Source organism: Microtus pennsylvanicus, chromosome 4 (genome assembly GCF_037038515.1).
Source record: "Microtus pennsylvanicus isolate mMicPen1 chromosome 4, mMicPen1.hap1, whole genome shotgun sequence".
Lineage (NCBI taxonomy): Eukaryota > Metazoa > Chordata > Mammalia > Rodentia > Cricetidae > Microtus > Microtus pennsylvanicus.
Genome location: NC_134582.1, coordinates 130,221,978 through 130,246,604, shown reverse-complemented (window position 1 = coordinate 130,246,604; position 24,627 = coordinate 130,221,978).

The following is a 24,627-nucleotide window of genomic DNA, read 5'->3' as shown; positions in this document are numbered from 1 at the left end:
CAAAACAAGTGATTGGATTGACGTGTCAATATTTCACTCTTGGAATTGCAAAGGGTCCACCAAACAATACGTTCCCAGAAACTGTTCAGTGAATTGGAATCTTAGGGGTCCAAGTTAGGAAAATGCTAGTCTTCCTACGGTACCTGCCATTGTGACAGTGTTGGAGCTACACATGTGTATACAATGGACACTCCATATAGGCTAGATTGGCTGGCCAGTATGGCCCAGGCAGCCAGCTGTCCCTGCCTTCCCAGTCTAAGATTGTGAACAAGCATTATAGTGTTCAATGTTTCATTGTCATTATTTTAAAGTGGGCACAGCAAACACTTTTCCAACTAAGCCATCTCCCAACCTCTTGTGTCGATTTTTATTTGTTTTGTTTTTGAGACAGGGTCTGTCTATGTAGACCAGTTTGGTCTCAAACTCACAGCAATGCTCCTGCCTCTCCCTCCCATGAGCTATGATTAAAGGTGTTCACCACCACACCAAGCCCTTGTGTCAATTCTTAAACAATTGCTTTTCAAACTTTCTGGTTTCCTGAGATCAAGGAGTCTGTGACTCCAGACCAGAAAAACAAGATTGCAAAGGCATGCATCAAAAAGGTTGTTCTGTCTGAACTCCGAGAGCTGAAATGTCTCAGTCTGATAGCGGGTTCATAGAAAACAGTAGACGGCCATAACAGGAAATCATACATAGCAGAAGTGAGACCAGAAATGCCATATCATGGGTGTATATGATGAAGGTGTCATGTCAATTTGAGATAGTTTTTAAAATGTCCCCGCTTCCCTGTGCATAGCACTGAAGTAGTGTATTTCTGGAGTTACTCCCTACAGTTCAGGGGCTACTCTGATATCTGATAATTCCTGTTCACAGGACCAGTATATCCCCCACAGAATTGCCTAGTTTTTTTGGTTTTCAGGAACTAGCCCCAAGCCGTCCCTTGCTGTCATGCAGACAGAGTCTTAATTGAGTCAGTAAATCCAGAAGTCCATCTATTACGGTGACAGCCAAGAAGGGGGAGGACACAGAGCTCAAAAGAACAAACAAAGCACAGCCCAGAATGGGAGTTGTCCCCTTCCTCAGTCCTAAAGGAAGAGGGAAGCCTTGTGAAATTGGAGGCGTCCTTTAGCCGAGAGAATAATGAGCCTTAAATCCTGCTGATAGCGAGCAGACTGCTCAGGAAGTGACACTGTGGACCAAAGGACCCTCCAGTAGGGGGGACAGTGATTAATGTCCAGAACACGACACTGCTATGCGGCTTGGAAAGTGATTGCATGGTTGCTTTTCAGTCTTAGGGCAGCGATCTCTCAGACCTGGAAAGGACTTTGGTAACCATCACGGTTGCCTTTGAACAGCAGCGAGCCAGGAAGAAAGAAGAGAGTGTTTAGAAGTATTTAAAACACTGTGTGAAAGCTCCTTATCTGCATTTGGTGTGTGCTGGCTTCCCCCTTACACTGGGAGGATAGGTTGCTCATACAGCAAGCTTTCCAGCGCTTATCGGTACATTTCAGCTTGGGATGCGTGCAGGCAACGAGCCACTTTCTTATCGGAGACAATTCTCTTCCGCTGTCCTGTTTGTCTAGGGCATTATTCGGAGACGAGGTGCTGGAGATGGAGCCCAGCGCCTGGTGCATGTGGTGCACAGGCTTTCCGACCGAGCATCAGCCCCAGGCCCTGTTTGGATGAAAGCATGGACATTGCGCCGTTTTCTATACACTCAAAATGAGACTAATTGTGATCTCTTAGAAACTGATCTTTGCAAACGGAATTCTTGACACCTCTCCAGACATATGCCCTGTCTCTCTATCACTCAGTTTTAAGTCTTGCTTCAATGAGAATAGAATCATTTCTGAGAAAAAATGCTGAGAGGATGGATGGGGAGATGAAGTAGGGTAAGAAGGGGCTTTTCTGTACTACACTATGGAAATCAGCACATTTCAAATAAAATCATTCTATAGACCAGATATATACTCCCAATATACACCAAAGGGTTCTAAGTCAGCATGTCTCATACATACATATGCTTATGTATGTATGAGATACATACATCTATGTTTATTGCCGACTAGGTGCCCGTCAACATATGAACAGATAAAAAATGAAGCATAAATGCATAATGGAGCTTTATTTAGCCATAAATTACCCCAAAACCATTCATTTGCAGGAAAATACATGGAACTGGCAATCATGTTAAACATAAGCTTGTTTCACAATGACAAATGCCGTGTGTTTCCTCTCATAGCTGGAATTTAGCAGGGGAGATGTTCATGAAAATAAAGGGACTCAGGAATGCAAGGGGGAACAAGAGGGAGAGGGAATGTTAAAGAATTAGGGGACAAATCTGATCAAATGCATTATATGTGCGTGAAAATATAATGAAAAGCATTAACCGTTAACGTGTATAAGTAATATAGACTAAATTAAAATGTTGAAGAAATCTACTATATCTGTTAAAATTACCTCAAAGATACAGGTAGAGTATGGACGGCAAAAGAGAAATAAAAGCTGCACAGGGGCTGAAGAAATGACTCAGCAGTTAAGTACTGGGTGTTCTCCCAGAGGAACTGAGTTGGATCTCAGCACCCACATGGCAGCTCACAACTTCTATACTTCCAGTCCCAGGGGATCTAACACCTTCTTCTGGCCCCCATGAGTACAGACATGTGCACAGTACACAGACATACATGTAGGCAAACACCCATGTATATAGTTGTTTTTTTTTTAAGAATAGGCTTTTTTGATCAAAAGGAAAAACAGTACTTCCCAGTTACACCTACGATGTAGGTGTTTTCTGCTAGACTTTGGCTAGACCAGAGTTTGCTGCAAGAGAAATCCAAACCAGTGGTGGCTTTGAATGACAGGAGGTGATTTCTCTGGCACATAAAAGTCTAGAAAAGCAGGCTATGGAGATGATTTATTCATTACAAAACACACACCTAACATACAAGGGTGTAAACCTGAACGTGCATCCCCAGCATGTGTGTAAAATCTGGGGCATCAGTAACCCCAGCATTGAGAGGGGCTATGGAGAGGGGGGCATCTCTGGACCACACTGTGCAGCCAGCCTACACATTCAGTGAGAGACCCTGTCTCCAGGAAATACGGTGCAGAGTGATTTAGGACAGTAGCTTATGATGACCGCTGGTCTCCACACACACATACATGGGCATGCACACCTGTATGGATATGTGTATATACACAAACACACACACACACACACAGAGAGAGAGAGAGAGAGAGAGAGAGAGAGATTATTTTCTAATTTTCTAAGTTTGGAAAGGCAATTCTGAACTGTTCTGTGGCTACATAATCACTCAGGATCCATATTCTTTTTTCTTATGTTTTGGCATCAAAGCAGTTTCCAATGGGACTGAAGAGATGGTTCGGTGGTTTCCCAGCACCCACTTGACAGCTCCAGTAACTCCAGTGCCAGAGGATCTGGTGCCCTCTTCTGGTCTCTGTGGGCAGTGCATGCTTTGGTACACAAATATGCAAGTCCACACACAACCAAATAATTAATGAAATTTAAAAGCCAGTTTCCATTGCATAATTAAAGTGACTGCTCTACTATCTATATATTCTAGCTTAAAGAAAAGAAAATAGGACAAGCCAGCAGCACGTCCTTGTCATTTAAGAAACATATCAGGAGAATAAACAAGAAAACCACACACTTCACCGCCATTTGAAAACCAGTAGCCTGTAGTATCACTAGCTACACCTAGCTGTAAAGATGAAGTCTTGCTCTCAGTCAGCAATATCATTAGTATGTAAAAGGAGAGAAAATATCTCAGGGGACAAGTAGCAATGTCAGCTATAGTTGGGTGTATTTGTCTAATTTGAATTGGTTGGAGGTCGACCAATCTTTAATGACACCCCCAGTCACTGGTTCAAAAGATGTGCTGTTTAGACTGCCATAGAAACAGGCTATCGGGAACAGAAGGCCTCAAAGAAAGAGTGGATTTATAGCAACTCATTCAAACTAAAAGAAAAAGGAGGGTGCATCCTTGTTGGGAGCAGCAAGACCCCAGATCCTGAATTTCTTGTAATCCCCTGATCTGAGTGCCCACAGCTGCTCTGAGCATGAGACCTTCAGGAGTTCCTGATGGCAGGAGAGTGGTTTCTGGTGGGTTTGGCTGGGGCGTGGCTATCTCTATATAATCTGCCCCTGAACACAATAAAGGGGGCATTCTTGGGGAATTCAAGGACGACCCGTGTCGCTGTCTCTCTGTCTGTGTGTGTCTGTGTATTTTAACCTCCAGCCCCCTTGCCTGAAGCTCGGTAACTGGGTGCCAGCACACAGAGCGCAGATACGGGGGCACGGGGAGCGGCACATCCTGGCCTTTTGTGAGGACCCCTTATCTTTTATAATCTCAGCACCATTACTCTAGATAATATTCTGCATGCAGCTCCAGGCACCTGGAGAAACCCTCCTGGGAGTCTACACTCCTGTTTACCCCTTCCACTAATCAATATGCCGTGACTATTCCAGGCACTGTTTCTTATTTAGTTTAATGTCCCAACCATATTTCATCTCCAGAGTTTGCAAATCCTTGGCCCTGGTTTTGGAAAGAGGGAGCGTGAATGGTTCTGCACATTGAGCCCTGAGCCCACTGCTACCATGGTGTCTGTGAGGGGCCCACTGGCTCTCATGTGTGCAGCAGATTTTGAAGGATGTTGAGCCGGGAGTCTGCACAGTCCCAAGTAGCTAGAAGGAGACAGGAAGGCTGAGGCACAGTGATCTGTTCCTCCCATGGCCGGGAAGGGGGACTGGGAGAGAAGGAGAATTGAAACTGTTTCAATCGTCTTTCTCCATGCCAACCTCTTTTCAAAGGGATATAAATCTAAGCAGCAGTGGTAAGAGTCCTAGCTTTCTAAGAGGTAGAAGTATGGGGGAGGGAGCTTGCTTGAGTGCAGAGAGAGTCTTGGAGGGGTGGACAGCCCAATACGTAGGAGTGACCTCTTTTCTTATAGTTCTTTAGGTAAGGTTGATTTCAGAACAAAAACGCATTTCTGGGGAGGATTAACCTCAGGCTGACCCCCAATTTCACACCTTTTGCCTGCACTTTGATCACCCATGGAAATTAGAGTTCTCAAAACTTCAGTGGAGGGACCCTGTGTTTGCATCAGACCAGTGACAGCAGCCAAAATAGTAACATGCTTAATGCCACACTCTAGAGGTAGGGAGAGAGTGAGGAGGAAACACTAGACAAGCCCAGCTGCTTATGCTCCAACAGGGCACAGAAAGATGCACCAGGGGCTCCTTTAGCCCGAGTTGGAAGTACATTTTAACCGCTGCATCATCATCCGCAGGAGAAATGGGGAGAGTCAACTAATCCTCCTTCGCTGTGATCCAAAACTCTCCCTCTCCAAATTTCACGCTGGTGTGTGGGAGTGTACCCACGCTCACACACATGCACATATCATGTGCAGGCCTGGCCACCAACTGTAAGAGGAGGATCCTTTCTTCCCCAGGGATTTGTCTCTTCCCTTCCTCCCAGGGGCCCATATAAAAAGACAGGCACACAACACCTGAACCCATATAAAAAGACAGGCACGTGTGTGCTCGTAGTCCCAGTGATGGCAAGATGAACTGCAGAAACAGACAGATCCCTGGACACGCTATGAAAAATATGGACTAGCCTCAACTACTTGGCCAAGTTCTAGGCCCTGCCTCAAAGAAAGAGTGGGAGGCACCCAAGGGTCAACACTTGAGGCTATCTTTGACAAACATACAGGCACGCGTACACACATGCATGTGCTCTCTCTCTCTCTCTCTTACACACACACACACACACACACACACACTGTTATGTCATCACTGTGATTATTACTACTGTTGTGTTACTGTTAATTCCACTGCTTCTAACAAACCCCTTTTCAAGGTACTTTACATCCTGCCCCTGCCAAGTGCAAACCATGTATGTATATCATCTTCTTTAATTATCAAAGATCCTACAAGTCAGTTCTGCTCTAGTTCCTGTTAGCCACATGAGCGTCTTGCTATGGGGAAATCTTAACCAGTTGCACAGTCATACAACTGACAGAAGACAGAGCTACACAGATGTGTGTCACTGTTTGGTCATGGTTACTTTTAACAATGACCAGTGTCCCTTGCTCGGATCTCCCCCTTGTCTCTTCACTGCTCTCTCAAGACATCGGAGCCCTTTCATCTTGCTGACCAGGGCCCACATCATACTGCCCTGCCTGCTTCTCCAGCTCAGCTCCCCAAACTCCTGCCCCCTCCTCCACTCTGCCTAAACCTGTGCAAAGTCTTTATTAAAGTCATTCAGAGCCTACTGAGCTGTTAGCCTTTCGGTTTCGTACACGTCAGTAGAATTTCCAACACTTTTATCAAATAGGCATGCCTTTCCCCAATGACCTCATCAGTTAAGACATCAGTTACCACTGAGGGTACAGCAAGACAAAGCACTCCCCATGAAGTGCCCACAACTCCCTGAGTAACTCCGGGGCACTCTCTGCCATGAAGAATGCAATGTTGGCAGTTGCTATAGCACAGACTAAGGAAGGATTACAGCCTTGCGGTGTGTGTGTGTGTGTAGCGAGGGTCCATGAACCTCCTGGACCTGATCACATTAGGAAAATACAGAGCTGACCAGGTGAATGTGAGCAGACTCCAAGCTGAGGAAATAGCAAAACTGATGCTGGCAGAATCTTGGAAGGAGACGGCAGTGAAAGAAGCTGAGGGAAGCTGGAGCCCATTGAGCTGCTGGGGTGTGGAGAGATGGAGCAAAGAAGGAAAGCAGGGATGGGGCAGCAAAGTTCTCTGGCCAGACTGGGTTTCATTGAGTAGACACGGGGATGCTTGTGATCTCAAAATGCTATTATACGCAATCAGTAATGCTGTCACATGCCTGTAAACCGAGCGTCTGTGAAGCTGACACAGAAGGAGCGTGCGCCCAGAGGCAAACCTAGGCTACACAGCTAGTTCTAATCCAAGTGGACTACAGATAGACTCTATGTGCCAGGCACTGTCTGAGGACCCCGCAGCAAGGCTTCCTTCATCAACAGTGTCTTCCAGGTGAAGAATCCAGTGCCCGCAGAGGTTAAATAATGTGCCTGTTTCCTTACACTAACAAAAGAGTCCTGGGATTCAAATGGTAGCCTGTCAAAGCCACCTGCGCTCTGTGCTGGAGGCAAGGCAGCAGCTCCACAGCAACCAGAAAGCTTGATTAGCTCTTCATTGCTACATCCGCATATCAGACCCAGTCCTCCCTGCAGGATCCTCCACTCTGACCCTTCCCAGCGCGTGGTGCCAGCTGCTCCAGTTGTCTCTCCTCCAGAGGAGGAGGATAATGCACACGCACACACACACAAAGGCACACACACACACATATGTACACGCACGTGTGCACTCACACATGCGAACACAACGGTTACATCATCCCCAATTCCATTCTTCACAGCTCCTGTCATCAATTAAAATTACACATTTTCTTTACCTATTTATTGTCTGACTTCCCTTACCATGATGTAAAATGTATTAAATATATTTTAAATTTTTATTCTATTTATTATGTGTGTACATGAATTATGTGCACTTGGAAGTCAGAGAACACTTTGTGAGAATTCTATCATGTGGGCTTCAGGGATCAAATCCAGGTGGCTGGGTGTCTAAGTGGGTTTCTGTTGTCACAATGAAACCCCATGACCAGAAACCAACTCGGGGAGGAAAGGGCTTTGTCAGTGTACAGCTCCACCTCATAGTCTATTATTGAAGGAAATCAGAGCAGGAACCTGGTGATGGGGATGCAGCAGAGGCCATGGAAGAGTGCTGCTTACCCGTTTGCTCCTCAGGGCTGTCTGTCACAGCCTACCTTCTTACAACACCCAGGATCGCCAGCCCAGGGGTGGCACCACCCACAGCTGGGCCCTCCCACATCAATCATCAACCCAGAAAATGCTTGCCCAAGAGACAGTCTAGGACAGGGACATTTTCTCAACTGAGTTTCCCTCTTCCAAAATGGCCTACCTTGTGTTGAGCAAGTGCCTTAGCTGCCGATCCGCCTCACTGACACAAGATGTGTTTTTTGTTTTGTTTTATGGGTTTTTTTTTCAGTGTTGGGAATTGAAGTAGGACTGTGTGTATACTAGACAAGAATTCTACTACTGAGTCATATCCTCAACATAATCTTTAATTTTTAACATATTTTTGAGAGATTCTTGCTGTGTATCCCAGGCCATCCTGGAAGTCACAATCCCATGTGTTAACTTCTGGAGTGCTGTGATTGGGGGCATGAGCCCCACACCTGGATAAATATAATCTAACACCCATAGTATCAGGGGTTTTAGCCTTTTGCTGCTGTACAGTTGGTTTCTGGAACATTGTCTCAGAATAGAAGAGAGTCTTCCCTAAACAGTGTTTCATAGTTTCTTTTCTCCCCTCACCTGTTACACGTTGCTTAAGGTGTCTATACTCAACTCTGGAGTGACCAAGACAAATAGGAGATGGCCATAGATGCAGCTGACTAAAAATCATCCAGGAAACCCTAGCAAAATGAGTTTTTAGTGTTAACTGAAAAAACTCATCTAACCATTGTATATCACTGCAATTATGCATCAGTGCATATAAGGCATGTGTGTTAGAATGGAGCAGTAAGACTTATTGCGGGAGGTCCTTCCGCTCCTCCAGCCTATAGCCGCTGAGATACCAGCCCACTGGGGCGTGGTCTCTCTCCCTTTAAAAAAGCGGCCACTTCCCTCTCCTCTCTCTCTCTCTTCGCTTCCTGCTCCGCTTCCGGCGACTAGACTCCTTCCTGGTTGCGCAGAGGGCTGTTGTCTGGGACGGTGATCTGTAAGTTTTTTTCCCCTTTAAATAAATACCACCCTATTAATCATAATTCCAAACTGGTGTGGCATTGTTTGTGATTTACGCCTTCATCAAAGACTGGATCATTTTTTAAAATGTAAACAGAAAAGTTAATGTGAGAAAATCTATAAAAATTATTTGGGGGGAATGGGGTTAGGATTCCTACTCTCTCTAGTCTGTTTCTGTTTTTGTTTACACTGACGTAATGTCTTATTTGCTCATGTGATGTGTATGTACATGTTTGCATCCATGCAGAGGCCCACATGCCAAGGTGAGCGTGCCCATGTGTGAATGTGTGGGGAGGTCAGAGGTCAACCTCAGCTGTCATTCACAGGTGCTGTCTTCCACCTTTGCTTAAAGACTTAGTTTATTGCCGGGCGGTGGTGGCGCATGCCTTTAGTCCCAGCACTCGGGAGGCAGGCAGGTGGATCTCTGTGAGTTCGAGGCCAGCCTGGTCTACAAGAGCTAGTTCCAGGACAGGCACCAAAAACTACAGAGAAACCCTGTCTCGAAAATCAAAAAAAAAAAAAAGACTTAGTTTATTATTCTTAGTCACGCATATAATGGGGACGGTTTGTGCGGGTGTCCACAGAAGCTGGAGACATCAGATGCCCCTGGAGCTGGAGTTACCAGGGATCGTAAGCTGCTTGATGTGGGTCCTAAGAACCAAATTTGGGTCCTCTGTAGAAGCAGGGCATGCTCTTAACTGCTGAGCCATCTTTCTGGTCTCCCTTGTGCTGTTTCAGACAGGGTTTCCTGCTGGTTGGCCTAGAGTTCCTCAAGGAGGCTGACTGGCCAGTGAGTCCCCAGGTCCATCAGTCTTTACCTCCCAACCTTAGGGGCACACGCACATGCCATGATACCCCACGTGAACTCTGAGAGACCAGCTCCTTCCACGCACAAGGCAAGCATTGTCCTGGCTGAACCAGCACACTAGCCCTGCACGTATCATTTTTATAGCTAAAGAAAAATGCACACTAATCATCTTTTCAGCTAGCTAGAGGACACATGAAGCTATTGTTGACCACCTCCCCAGTCCTCCCTGCTTTGAACTGTGGAAGTTGACTGTCCTCCAGTTCTCACCCCCTTTTCTCCAACCTTTCTATAAAGTCTATCATGCAAAAACGAACTGCAGCCCAGGCTAGGATTCCTTCCAAATGCTGTTTCCCCATGCTCCTGGCTTAGAGGCTGGGCTTTTCCACCTCAGGGGAGGAGAGCTCTGCCTGTCTCTTTGTGGTCTCAGTGATGTCCTGTATGTCACAGCAACTCACCGAACAGTCCTCCCCCTCCCTGACCCCTGTCACTGTCCCTCCCCTCACAACAGCTAGTTTCTTGATTTGTGGCACAGCCTGGGTTGGCAAATCCTTGGATTTGGAGTTCTGTTCAGCAGATTGTTGGGAGTTTGTCTACAGATAAGCAGGGGAAATCAGAGAGGCCACAGACAATTGTCAGCCCCAAGGGAAGGGAACTTTGCCATCACTGAGAACTAAAACAAACCCCTCTAGGATTGGCCTGTGGACAAGGAGGGAGACGCCATTGTCTTGCTTCTGACTTCAGACTCCCGCTTTCCCTCAACTGGATCCAGGTTCCTTCAGGCAAACAAAATCACGGAAGGCAGGACAGGGAGAGAGAGGCGAGCCAGCTGGACTTTGGCCATCAGAGGGAAAAAGTTACAAAGAGGGGGCCTAAAAGAAGGGAGGAATGTTCTCCAAAGAGTCCTTGTTTTTCTCATTTGGGACTTTTTTACAGCAAATTTTACTCATTTGAAATGGAAACACAGAAAGGTGTTTTCTTCATGTAAATATTGTAACAAAAGGAATGCCCCCTCGGAGGACAGAACAGGAATGGAAGAAACCATCCTGGAGATGTTTCAAGAGTGCTCCACTTGTCAGTGGTACAGCTCACCTCCAACCCCAGCACTTTCAGACCGAGGCAAGACTATTCTGGGTTTGACACCAGCACAGACTACATCGTGAGTTCCAACCCAGCCTGAGCTACAGAAGAAAAAAAAAAAGAACAAGGATACTAAGTCACAGCAGAGTACCTGTAAAGCCTGGGCACAGTAGCACACACGTGTGTATACTCAGAATGCTGGAGTAGCAAAGGCAGAGGCAGGCAGATCCCCAGGACTTGGTGGCTGGGCAGCCTCGCCTACTTGGTGAGTTCCAGAGAAAGAACTCTTTCCAAAAAGGTGTGTGTGAGAGGGGGAGTGGCTCGGTGGGTAAAGGCACTAGGCTACCAAGCTGGCCAACCTGAGTTAGACCCACGCAGTGGAAGGAGAGGACAAACCTCCACACATTAGCCTCCATTCTCCACACATAGATGTGTTGCAGCAAGTATACACACACACACACACCAACCACAGAATTAATAAAAAGAAAAACTTTAATGTAAAAAGTAATAGATGGAGACCGAGGAAAAACAGCCACATTTATCCTTCGGCCTCCGTGTGCACATGCTCACATGTGAGTCTGCATACACACAGCAATGGACATGTGAACATTCATACATGGCGGTGTGGCCTAGTGGCAAGGTACTTGTCTGACATGTCTGAGTTTGCAGGTCCCCAGCACTGCAAAAGTAAAGAGTCAGCAGTGAATTTGTAGACGATGATTTTACTATATCTGTGTGACTCACGGGCAACTTCATGTAAATAAAATTTTAATTAAGATAGTTACTCCTCTTTTGAGTGTGGTAGGCAAGAATTAAATTATTCAGCAACATCAGCAACCACGGATTCTTGTAGCACACCTAGAGAGGTATTTCATTACACGCATTTCAAAGCCTGTCCTGAAATCACTTCAGAGGTCTAGCTATCTTGCCTTACAGGTTTGTTTTCCTTTGTCCACAAAATTCCCCTTTCAGTCCACAACAAAGCGTTCATTCCCAACAACAATATTGACGGAGCGGCACGCTGACCACTTTCATCCTGGACCATGGGTTGTTCGGGTCAACGTGTACAGAAGCCTCGGATTATCATAAAAATCCCCTTAGACCTGAGGTTCTTTTGGCTTGCGTCTCCTGCTGTTTTCTTCCATTTCCTTCTATCACAGGCTGTTGGAGCACTGGATTCTCCCCAAGGCTGCAGTCTGTTTCTCGGCTACACTTCTCTTCCCATCAACAGCTTCTCAAAATAATGCAAGGGAGACCGCATTAAGAAATATTTAAATTGTCAACACATTTTCAAAATTTATGTCTTAAAATGGAGTAAATAGGAAACAATGGTGCTCACTCAGAACCCAAACAAAGGTCTCCTCGCTGCACATCTTCAAAAGAGAAATTCCCCGGGAGATGCTGCAGAGAAAGCTTTGTCAGCTGAGACTTTGGAGACACTTTAAGAGACTTGGAGACTTAGGAATAGCCTGCCATTACCTTCTCTCCTCACCAAACAGAAGAGTGGATCCACTTTGCAGGCCCAGACAAAGTGACAGCCACCCTTAGTCCTGGGCCTTTCTATCCCAGTATCAATTGCCAGCAAGATGTGAAAACTGAAAAGTTTGTGAGCCCAACCACACCAGCCTGAGAAGCTCGATCTGCCTTTGGTTTTGCAAGCATCTGATGCAAATAGATGCTAAGGGAGTCACCTGCTATACCAGTGTCTGCCCCATCCTCTACACCAGCTGCCAGATGCTTTGTTGCAGCTATTAGTGAGCCTTGTTTACCCAACCTTGACATTATGCGTGTTGTTGCACAGCCTGTATTTTAGATGTCAATTCTTTGGGACTACAAAGAGAGACTCTGTCTCAAAATATAATAATAATAACAACAAATAATCTGATGAGAAAAGGTTTTAAATATGATGGTTGTAAAGCAATCATTTGATATAGAATTATCTCGAGATTGAGTGGGAGGGATATAAATGAGGACAAAGAAAAATCGAGCCAAATGAAATGGACAAAATGGATATTTTGCATGCATTAACACAACCCATGGTCCCCCTCCCCTTTTTTACTGTTTAGCCCCTTTTGACCATACACACATGTTGTATCACCAGGTAAACGAGCTAGAGTGGTCTTAATCAGGCAATCATCTTGTCCGGCTGAAGACAGAGAATCTGTGTCCAAAGTGATGGAGGAGAGGTGGGTGCTGATGTCCAAGAGCAGCACTGCCCTGCATGCGAAGACTGGCCGTTCATCAGAGCCTTCCTTAGGATGCCTCTCCCTAGTTCTCCTAGCACCCCAATACTTACCTTCCCAGACCTTCAGCTCCCTCCCCTTCTCATTCTCAGCGGCCAACTCCTGCACTTCACATTCAATTCATAGAATACATAGCCCTATATTTAAGACAAGCCTCTACTCTAGAGCCTCTGATCCAAAGCCAGCATGACATCTGCCCTGTCCAGAGCTCTCCATACTCAACCCTGGGAATGAGAGGCCGAGCACGGGCGGAAAGGGAGCTCAGTTTGTCAGAATGCAGCAGGGATGCACTTGGGAGGGAGCAAGAGAATTGTGAGTCTGAGGACAGTCTGAGCTGCACAGGGAGATCCGTCTCCAAAAAGTAAATACAAATAAAAGGCAACAGAGTCAGCCCGCAGACTCCTTAACTACGGCTGATCATTCAGTGACCAGCGTGCCACGTCAGACTTCTTGTTAGTTAAAGCTAACAAAAACAAATCTTAACTCAATCAAGGTTCTTCTCCTAGAGCAGTGGTTCTCAACCTTCCTAGTGTTGCAACCCTTCAATACAGTTCCTCAAGTTGTGGTGACCCTCCCCAACCATAAATATTTTTTGTTGCTACTTCTGAACTGTAATCTTGCTATTATGAGTTGTAATGTAAATACAATCCATTGCTCATAGGAAACCCATATGAAAGAGTCGTTCAGCCCCCAAAGGGTCTCGACCCACAGGTTGAGAAGCACTGTCCTAGAGGCCCTGTTAGTACAGAAGGTGGGCACATAACGTATCGCGTGATATTTGACTGTGACGGCGAAGTGGCAAAACACTGTTGTGTTAGTCAGAATTCTAGAGTAACATAACTGATAGCATGAACATATATATACAGATTTATTAGAGTAGTTGACAGTCCGTGGTCTCACTTGTCCAACAATGGCTGTCACCCAATGGAAAAACCAACAAGCCAGTAGTTATTCCCAAGGCTGGTGTCTCAGCTGGCCTTCATTGTGTGCTACAATCCTGAAGAAGTGGGCTCCAATGCCAGTGAAGGAATAGACTTGCCAGGAGGGTTGAAGGCAGGCTAGCAAAAAGCAGAATGTCTTTTCATAGCAGCTTCCACAAGAAGGAGTGGCCAAGATTAAAGATAGCTCTTATATTTGTGGTGGGTCTGCCTATCTCAAATGATCCAATAAACTAAAAATCCCTCCCAGGTGGGTTTTGAGTTAATTCTAGATGTAGTCAAGTTGACATAACAGTTGCTGAAATCCCAGAACTAAGGAATGTCGGTCCTTGAAGGGTTTCCACACAGGAAAGACAGATACCCTTTGGGCTGCACCACAGGAAACCAGTGTTCAGGAGACCAAGAGGACACTCTGAGAAAAGCATGGACCAGCGAGGGTGAAGATGAGATGTAAGGCCAGGCCAGAGAGTCAAGGGGACGGAGACCCAACTTCCCACCTCTTTATTTTCTCAGTCAAGACAGAATACAATACTGTTCATCTGGTGGGAAGGCAGGGCAGATCATACCGCCCTCTGGTGGCTGACCCACAAATCAGAATAAGTACGCTAATTGCTTGTGTGTTGCAAGTGTGCAGCTCACCTTCATTCTAAAAGATGTTGCTGCTATTCCCGCCAAGTGTGTAACTGACAAAGATTGGAAAGGCAGTGTTTGGAAACAGCTTTATATCTGAAATGACTGTTCTGGTCTTGGCCATAAATATGAGCTAGCCCTTGGCCGGCATCTCCCTGTCATTTGGGTGTGATGCAGACTGCTCACCTGCTGGTGAGGTCAGCATGCCAGTGTTGTATTAGGAGCGGCGGGGCTGCGTCCCCGCACCCAGCCGCCTGCACGGCTAGCTTTACCCAAAATAATTACACGGAGACTGTATTCTTTTAAACACCCCTTGGCCCATTATATCTAGCCTTTTCTCAGCTAACTCTCGCACCTGGACTAGCCCATTTCTTATAATCTGTGTAGCCCATGAGCTGGCTTACCAGGAATGATCTTAACCTGCGTCTGCCTGGAGTAGGAGAATCATGGCAACTCCTTGACTCAGCTTCTTTCTCCCAGCATTCTGTTCTGTTTACTCCACCCACCTAAGGGTTGGCCTATCAAGGGGCCTAGGCAGTTTCTTTATTCCTTAACCAATGAAATCAACAGATTGATATATGACACTCCCACATGCCAGGATGGCTTAGAGTGGCTGTAAATGCAAGTCCCTGATAATGCAGCTCTTGGAACTTTGGAAAGTGGAACACTAATCATGAGCAGAGTGAGTTCTTTTCTCCACCCACAAAACGTTTTTGTATGGCTACACCTAGTTTCACAGGCTTAAGTTGTTCTTTCTGTAGGGTTATTTTGTTTGTTTGGTCGTTCGTTTTTGTTTTTCTAGCCAGGGTTTCTCTGTGTAGCTTCTGGTATTTGTTCTAGAATTAGCTCTTGTAGACCAGGCTGGCCTCAAACTCACAGAGATCCACCTGCCTCTGTCTCCTGAGAACTGAGATTAAAGGCGTGCCACCACCGCCCAGCTAAGGGTTATTTCAATGAGTCATCCAGCTTAAATTTTATTTTAAAAGATACTGAACTTAGATCACGAGCAAGGAACTCAGGACCGCAAGGGGTACACCCACACACAGAGACAATGGGGATGTTCTATCGGGAACTCACCAAGGCCAGCTGGCCCGGGTCTGAAAAAGCCTGGGATAAAACTGGACTCGCTGAACACAGCGAACAATGAGGACTACTGAGAACTCAAGAACAATGGCAATGGGTTTTTGATTCTACTACACGTACTGGCTTTGTGGGAGCCTAGGCAGTTTGGATGCTCACCTTACTAGACCTGGATGGAGGTGGGTGGTCCTTGGACTTCCCACAGAGCAGGGAACCCTGATTGCTCTTTGGGCTGATGAGGGAGGGGGACTTGATTGGGGGAGGGAGAGGGAAATGGGAGGCCGTGGCAGGGAAGAGGCAGAAATCTTTAATAAATAAATAAATAAAGTTACTGAACTTAACTTAAATAAAAACAATAAAAACAGTTGGGGTGAAAATTTTTGAACTACAACAAGAAATGACCCAAGTAATTTCCCCCATTCACCCAATGTATTTACAAAGGGGAAAATTTACTAGACACAGTCCCACTCAACCACACCCAACTCTGTAGGGGATAGCTGTAGCTCAGGGACACTATTGCTCACTAAATACCAACCCCAGAGCTTAGAAACAAAACAGAGAAGTCGCCACTGATGCTCCCAGGGCTGTTTTGATGTCACTTTGGCACTTAGACCAAGCCTGAGATTGCCAGTTAACATTTGGCCTTGAGACCTCTGTGGTAAACCGAGCAGAAGGGATCCCCTCTTCTTTGTGGTAAACCGAGCAGAAGGGATCCCCTCTTCTTTGTGGTAAACCGAGCAGAAGGGATCCCCTCTTCTTTGTGGTAAACCGAGCAGAAGGGATCCCCTCTTCTTTGTGGTAAACCGAGCAGAAGGGATCCCCTCTTCTGTGGACTCTGATTGTCGGGCCTGCTTTCAGTTCTCTGTTCTGAATTTTAAATGAGAACAAATAAGAAATTAAATTTTAAGAAAATTATGGGCCTTGTGTTTTTTGATTGTTTATTTTCTTGCTTGCTTGCTTGTTTTGGTTAGGGAGTTTGTTTGTTTGAATGTTTGGTTTTGGGTTTTTTTGGCGGGGGGGGGGGGAGTTGTAACAGATTGCTCTTCAAGCCCGAGTTTTTATAAGCCTGGCATGGTGTTAGAGAACCACTTGTCATTTGCTTTTCTCTGGAGTATTTTTTTTAAAACAGTTAGCTTTCACTTTGTTCAGCCTTCTCCTAATTTAGCCAAAACATGGATACATGGAAGAATACCTTGTTTATTTTGTATTAATTAGAGATAGCAACAAAAAAAAGATTTTAAGGCTCCTGGACTGCAGGGCTCTGAATGGAATAAAAAATAAAATTAGATTACTAATGAGAGAAAAAGTGGGGACCGCCAGATCTAAAGTGCATAGGGAGCTGGTCTGGGGTTAGAAAAGATGATTTCCATGCAGCAAACAGGATGAAGATTCTCCTTTAAGATTATCACCAATGTGCATAAAAGGGAAAGTGAAAAGTCATGTAGGATGGTTCAGTCATAATGATTGAAACGTGAACTTTTCGTGGCAAAGAAGTCCAAGAGCAGATCCAGAAATGATGTACTAGAGTTTGTCTTTGCCATATGTAGTATGTGTGTGTATGATATGTACATATACGAACATAAATATGACCAAGATCTGATCCCAGTTTTCAGAACATACTCCAATATATGGGTGTTGCTTGTTTTTCACTCTTTCACTCTTTAAGAGGGTCCATCACCCAGCTCCCAAATAAATCACCCTGGGTCTTATTCTTTCTTATGAATGTCCGGCCTTAGCTTAGCTTATTTCTAGCCAGTTTTTCTTAACTTAAATTATCCCGTCTATCTTTACCCCCTGGACTTCTATCTTTTTAATTGAAATAATTACCTGTATCTTATTAGCCCACAATGAATTAAGACTAGATTTCAACAACAACAGAAAGCCTGCAAGTTCGTGGAAACGGAACAACTCTCTACTGAGTTACCACTACATCAAGGAAAAAATAAGAAAGATGTTAAAGGCTACCTAGAATTCATGAAAATGAATGTCTAAACGTATGGGACACAATGAAAGCAGTTCTAAGAGGAAAGTTCATAGCACTAAATACCTTCATGGAGAATTTGGAGAGATTCAGAGTGGTGATGTGAAATCATACCTAAAAGCTCTATAACAAAAATAAGCAGACATTTCTAAGAAGAGTAGATGGCAAAAAATAATTAAACAGAGGGATAAAATCAATAAAATAGGAAGAAGGAGAATAATACAAAGAATCAATGAAACAAAGAGTTTGTTCTTCGAGAAAATCAACAAAAACAGATAAACCCTTATCCAAATTAACTATGAGAGAGAGAGAGAGAGAGAGAGAGAGAGAGAGAGAGAGAGAGAGATCCAAATCAACAAAATCAGAAACAAGAAGGGGGATGTAACAACAGACTCAGAGGAGATACAGTGACTCATTGGGTCATACTTCAAAAACCTGTACACTACACAGTTGGAAAATCTAAAGGAAATGGGCAAATTTGTGAGATACCACTTACCAAAGTTAAATCTAGATCAGATAAACAATTTAAATAGACTGATAACCTTTAGAGGAATTAGAAGCAGTCATTAAATGTCACCCCTCCCCCAAAAAAAGCCCAGGGCCAGATGGTTTTAATACAGAATTCTACTAGACTTTCAAAGAAGAGCTAATACCAATACTCTTCTAATTATTCTACAAAATAAAAACAGAAGGAACTTTGCCAAGTTCTTTCTGTGAAGCCACAGTTACCCTGCTACCCAAACCACAAAAAGATTCAACAAAGAAAGAGAATTACAGATCAATTTCTCTCATGAACATTTATGCAAAAATACTCAATAAAATACTGGCAAACAGAATCTAAGAATACATCAAAAAGATAATCCACCATGACCAAGTAGGCATCATCCCAGAGATGTAGGGATGGTTTAGCATATGAAAAATCTGTCAATGTTATCTACTATATAAACAAACTAAAAGAAAAAAACTACAGATCATCTCCTTAGTAACTGAAAAATTCTTTGACAAAATCCAACACTCCTTCAAGGTGAAAGTTTTGAAAAGATCAGGGATACAAGAAACATGCCTAAACATAATAAAAACAATCTTCAACAAGCCAGTTGCCAATGTTAAATTAAATGGAGAAAAACTGAAAGCGATTCTACCAAAATCAGGATCAAGACAAGATTGTCCACCCTCTCTATACCTATTCAATATAGTACTTGAAGTCTTAGCGAAAGCAATAAGACAACTAAAGAAAATCAAGGGGATACAAATGGGAAAGATGTCAAAGCATCATTACTTGCAGATGATATGATAGTATACATAAGAGACTCAAAAAGCTCTACCAGTGAACTCCTACAACTGATAAACACCTTTAGTCAAGTGCCTGGATACAAGATAAACTCAAAAGATCAGCCCTTCTAAATACAAACAATAAATGAGCTGAGAAAGAAGTCAGGGAATCAACACCCTTTATAATATCCTCAAATAATATCAAACATCTTGGCATAACTCTAACCAAACAAGGAAAAGATCTGTATAACAAGAATTTCAAGTCTTTGAAGGTAAAAATTGAAAAGGTATCAGAAGATGGAAATATTTCCCATTCTCTTGGACCAGTAGAATTAACAGTAAAAATATCCATCTTACCGAAAGCAATCTACACATTCAATGCAATCCCCATTAAAATCACAACACAGTTTTTTACAGATAATGGAAGAACAATGCTCAACTTCATATGGCTAAATAAAAAAAATCTAGGATAGCTAAAACAATCCTACGAAATAAAAATACTTCTGAAGGTATCACCATCCCTGATTTCAAGCTCTACTACAGAGCTAATAAAAACTGCATGATACCGACATAAAAACAGACAGGTGATTAAATGGAATCAAACTGAAGGCCCAGACATAAATCCACACACCTATAGATAGATGGTATTTGTTTTTTGTTTTTTTACAAAGAAGCCAACATTATACAATTAAAAAAAAAAGAAAGAAAGCTCTTCAACAAATGGTGTTAGTCTAACCGGATATCAGCATGCAGAGGAATGCAAATAGATTCATTTCTATCACCTTGCACAAAACTCAAGTCCAAGTTGATCAAAGACATCAACATAAATCCAGTTACACTGAAACTGATAGAAGAGAGAATGGGAGATAATCTCGAAAGCATTGGCACAGGAAACAGTTTCCTAAACAGAACACCAATAGCACAGGCACTAAGACCAACAGTTAATAAATGGAACTTTTGTAATAAATTGAAAAGTTTCTGTAAGGCAAAGGACACTGTCAATAGCACAAAAATGGCAGCCAACAGAAATGGGAAAAGATCTTTACCAACCCCACATCTGATAGAGGACTAATAATATCCAAAATATATAAAGAACTCAAGAAATTCGATATCAACAAACCAAATAATTCAATTAAAAATAAGGTACAGATTGAAACAAAGAATTTCAAATGGCCAAAACACATGTAAAGAGATGTTCAATATCCTTAGCCAACAGGGAAATGCAAATCAAAATGACTCTAAGATTCCATCTTACACCTGTCGGAATGGCTAAGATCAAAAACGCAAGCAGCAGCTTATGCTGGAGAGAATATGAATCAAAGGGAACACTTCTCCATTGCTGGTGGGAGTGCAAACTTGTACAGCCACTTTGGAAATCAGTGTGGTGGTTCCTCAGGAAACTGGGAATTAGGCTACCTCAATACCCAGCTATACCGCTCTCCGGCATATACCCAAAGGATGCCCAACCCTACCACATGGACACTTGCTCAACTATATTCATAGCAACTTTATTTGTAATAGCCAGAACCTGGAAACAACCTAGATGTCTCTCAACTGAGGAATGGATAAAGAAAATGTTGTACACTTACACAATGGAGCATTACTCAGCTGTTTAAAACAAGGACACCAGGAAATTTGAAGGCAAATTGATGGAACTAGAAAAAAAATCATCCTGAGTGAGGTAACCCAAACCAAGAAAGACAAACATAGTATGTACTCACTCATAAGTGGATATTAGCTGGAAAATAGAGGATAGTCATAGCCCCAAACAGGTTAGGTAACAAGGAGGATTCATGGGACAGGGGACACAAATCTCCCAGGAAAGGGGAAATAGAAGAGATAAATCATGGGTGGGAGGACAGAAGGCTGATAGCGGGTCTGGAAGGGAACATGAGCGATCAGGTTGGGGGTAGAAGGCAAGTACTGAAAGAGACTACTGGAAGGGGGAACATTTTGGGGTCAGGTAAAAACCTGGCACAAGGGAATTACCCAGGAGTCTATAACAAAGACCTGAGCTTAGACTCCTGGCAATAGCAGATACTTAGCCTGAACTGGCTGTCTCCTGTGACCAGATTGATGCCTCACCCAACTGTCATCAAAGAGGCATCATCCAGCAACTTAGGGAAACGGATGCAGACCCACGGCCAAACATTAGGCAGAGGTCAGGGAATCCTGCAGAAACAGAGGAGAAAGGATTGTAGGAGCCGAGAAGTCAAGTACACCACAGGAAATCTAACACAATCAACTAACCTGGGCTCACAGGGCCTCACAACCCAGGAGCCTGCACGGGGCTGACCTGGGCACTGTGTATATGTGACAGTTGTGTAGCTTGGTCCTCTTGTGGGACTCCTATCAGTTGGAGCAGGGGCTATCTCCGACTCCTTTACAGGCTTTTGGAACCCTACTCCTCACACTGGGTCATCTTGCCCAACCTCAATACATGGGAAGCTGCTTAGTCTTACTGTAACTTGATATGCCATGTTTTGTTGATACCCATGGGAGACCTGCCCTTTCCTAAACAGAAGCAGAGGAGGAGTGGATTGGGAGGAAGGACTTGGAGGAGAGGAGGGAGAGGAAACTGCAGCTGGGTTGCAAAATATATAAATAAAACATAAACATACCAGTAACATTCAAGAAATGATGATAGAACCATTTTCAAGCAGCTGTTAGTTATTGCACGTATAAAGTAAGATTATTTGAATTTTTAGATCTACATTCCTTTCTTTTTGGCTTTGTTTGTTTGTTTGTTTTTTGAGACAGGATTTCCCTGTGTAACAGTTCTAGCTGTCCTGGAACTAGCTCTAGTAGACCAGGCTGACCTTGAACTCACAGGGATTCACCTGCCTCTGCCTCCCAGGTGCTGGGAATTAAAGGCGTGCACCACTCTTTCCTGTTTTAAACAGGGTTTCACTATCTAGTCCATATTGCCCTTGCATACCCAATCTTCCTGCCTCCCAACTCCCAAGTCCCTTGATTAGAAGTGTGTGGCACCACGCCCAACTAACTCCATTTTGATCTCCCAAATTACATATTGATCCGATATTTAATATATTATTCAATTTAATAAATGCTGACAAATTCAGCACATGGTTGACAGAGGCACATCGCCTCTGTGTTTATACCTTTCCTGCACAGACTGTGGGTCTTTGGAGAAGCTTGCGGTGTTAACTGCTCTGGTAGCTGCTATTCTACTCTCTCCATTTTTGTGTCTATATCTGAAATTTCTACTTTATAGGTTTTGGGTGGAGGGCGATCGCTGGCATTCTCGTGTGCAGCAGGCGGGGCTCACATCGCCACTTCTTTGAAGAGCTATTTTGGATTTTAGAAATAGCGTGAAATGTGTATTGTTAGAGTCTACCATTTCTACTTCTAGGCTTTCAGAAAACTGAAGTCCTAAGAAGCTGGATTCCACTCTAAATGACTTTCTAAACTCCTGGCCCGTCGCTTCCTAATGCTGTTAGAATATCGGTGCCTGCAAGAAGTAGCATGCTAAATCTGATGAGGGAGCAGAAAGAGAAGCTGTGTATCATGACAGTACTGTTAATGCTTCTTGCTATGACTTGTTTAAGGATAGCTCACACTTGAGCAGGAAGGCCTCTCCTGTGTGTTTGATGCAATAGTAGGAAAGTATAAGTGGTATAATGTGTACTAGAGAAAGAAGGGTTTAAACAAAGCTCCAACTTCCAGTCCCTCCATTTCTCAGATTCAACCAACAGCAGATAAAATACGTGGGGCGGGACTGAAACTCCAGCTCTGGGAGATTCACCGCCTCGACCCCTGGGAGCACCTGCACTCACACGCATATAGCCACACACAGACACACAATTAAAAATAATAAAAATAAAATTAAAAGTGTATCTACCAAAGATGGATGTGTGCTAAACATGTGCTTGTCTGAGTCATTACTCCCCAGGGAGTACAAAGGAGCAACCATTTAAGGAGCCTTTCCGTTTTACTAGGTACCCTGGGTGTTGGGAAGATAACTTGAAGTTTGCAGAGCAATTTACATAGGTTGTATGCAAACATGACAGTATTTTGCATAAGGAATGTGAGCATCCTTGGTTTGGTGTGCTGAGAGAGAGGATCCAGGTGGGATGAACACATCAGGTTTTGAAATGTTCCTGCCATCATTTTGTTTTCCTCTGAATAGCAAGTACGTGCATGCTTGTCCTTCCTCTCTGATCTGTGCTCTGAAATAGTTATGAGACAGAAGAACAAATTAGCGACACCTGCTGGAGAGCGCCAACGGGGGACCCAGGGGCGGGAGAAGGACCACGCATTCACCCAATTAATTTTTCTTATCACTTTCGTAGCCTCAGCGATTAGTTATTTTATTTTGATTTTTTGATTTAAAAGGAGGTTTTTCCGGAAGTATCAATTCAGTTTTCAGAGTATTGCAACCAGTCTAGATTGTGTTAGATTTGTGACAGAGGGAATGTGTTCCTCCAAATGGTGAGACCTGGGCGGGGGGGGGGGGGGGGGGATACACTAACAGCCTTCATAGTCTCGGTTAACAATATTGAAGATAAATTCCTCATGGGCAGTATCTCTGTTTTTAAAATCTGTGCTTCGCTCGGGTACAGAATTCTAAAGTATGAGAAAAATTAAAAAGCATGATTTTAACGGTAACCTGCTTAGAACTAAGTTAAAGAGCTGGGTTTTCCTCTCTAGTCCAAAGAGCCAAGGCTGAAATATGACGTAAAAGATGGTATAATAGTGCCACCCACTGGACACTGTTTAGTAATACACAACCACTCAGGAGGGTCCTAAGATGTGGAAGTAGGGTGAAATAAAGTATACAATGTAATGCCTCATAAATTTTATAATTGAACTGCTCATTTCATTTTTTTTAGTACTAGAGATGGAAGCCTTCAGGCAGAAACCAAATGCCCTCCCACTAAGCTATATACCCTTACCTTAACTATGTACTTTATTCTTCAGCAGAATTAAAGTGGAGCATGAGACATAGATTATAAAGGTGTATTGTATGCTACCTTGGATATGGCAGGGTACCACACTCAAGGACTCACAGCAGCTGAAGGTGCCCTCATGAGGCCTTCGTAAGATCATACCAACCAAAGCTCTGGCCTAGATGAGGGAGGGGTGGGGCGAATCACTCTGTTCTGAAGATGTGTTCACTGGTAGACTCCCATGCTCTTTCTGCCAACAACAACTCAGATATTCGCAGAACTACCTGGATTTGGTGGGTAATGAAAGAATAAGTAAAAACACATAAAATTGGGAGGGGACTCATTGAGAGGAATATGAGAGAAGCTAAAGGGGGGGATGGAGGTTAAATTGTAGTGGGGTATCCACCATAGAAGACCTTTCAGACATGGGTTTAAGCCAATAGAAGGACTTTATTAGTCAACCTACAGCTACACTTGTTCAGGATCCCAGTATCAGCCCAAACCTTTCTCGGGGTGAGCTTTTAAGCACACACACACACACAAAACTACATGTGTTGGGTTAGCATACTTCAGTTAACAAGAACAGTTAGCCAGAAGTGGAACTACAGAAGCCAAAAGGCATTTATAGACTTTCCCAGAGCTATGGACTTTGATGGATTAGGTCTTTGTTTTCATTTTGGCTGATGGTGTTGTCTACATACTGAGTTTTATGGACCAAATGGCACTTCCATCCTAGAGTGGGGCCTATTGCAAAATGTGATCATAATTCATTACATACATCCATGAAATTCTTAAGTATTTTGACACGTAAGATGAGGGAGTCACAAATCATAAACTTATAAACTATCATACT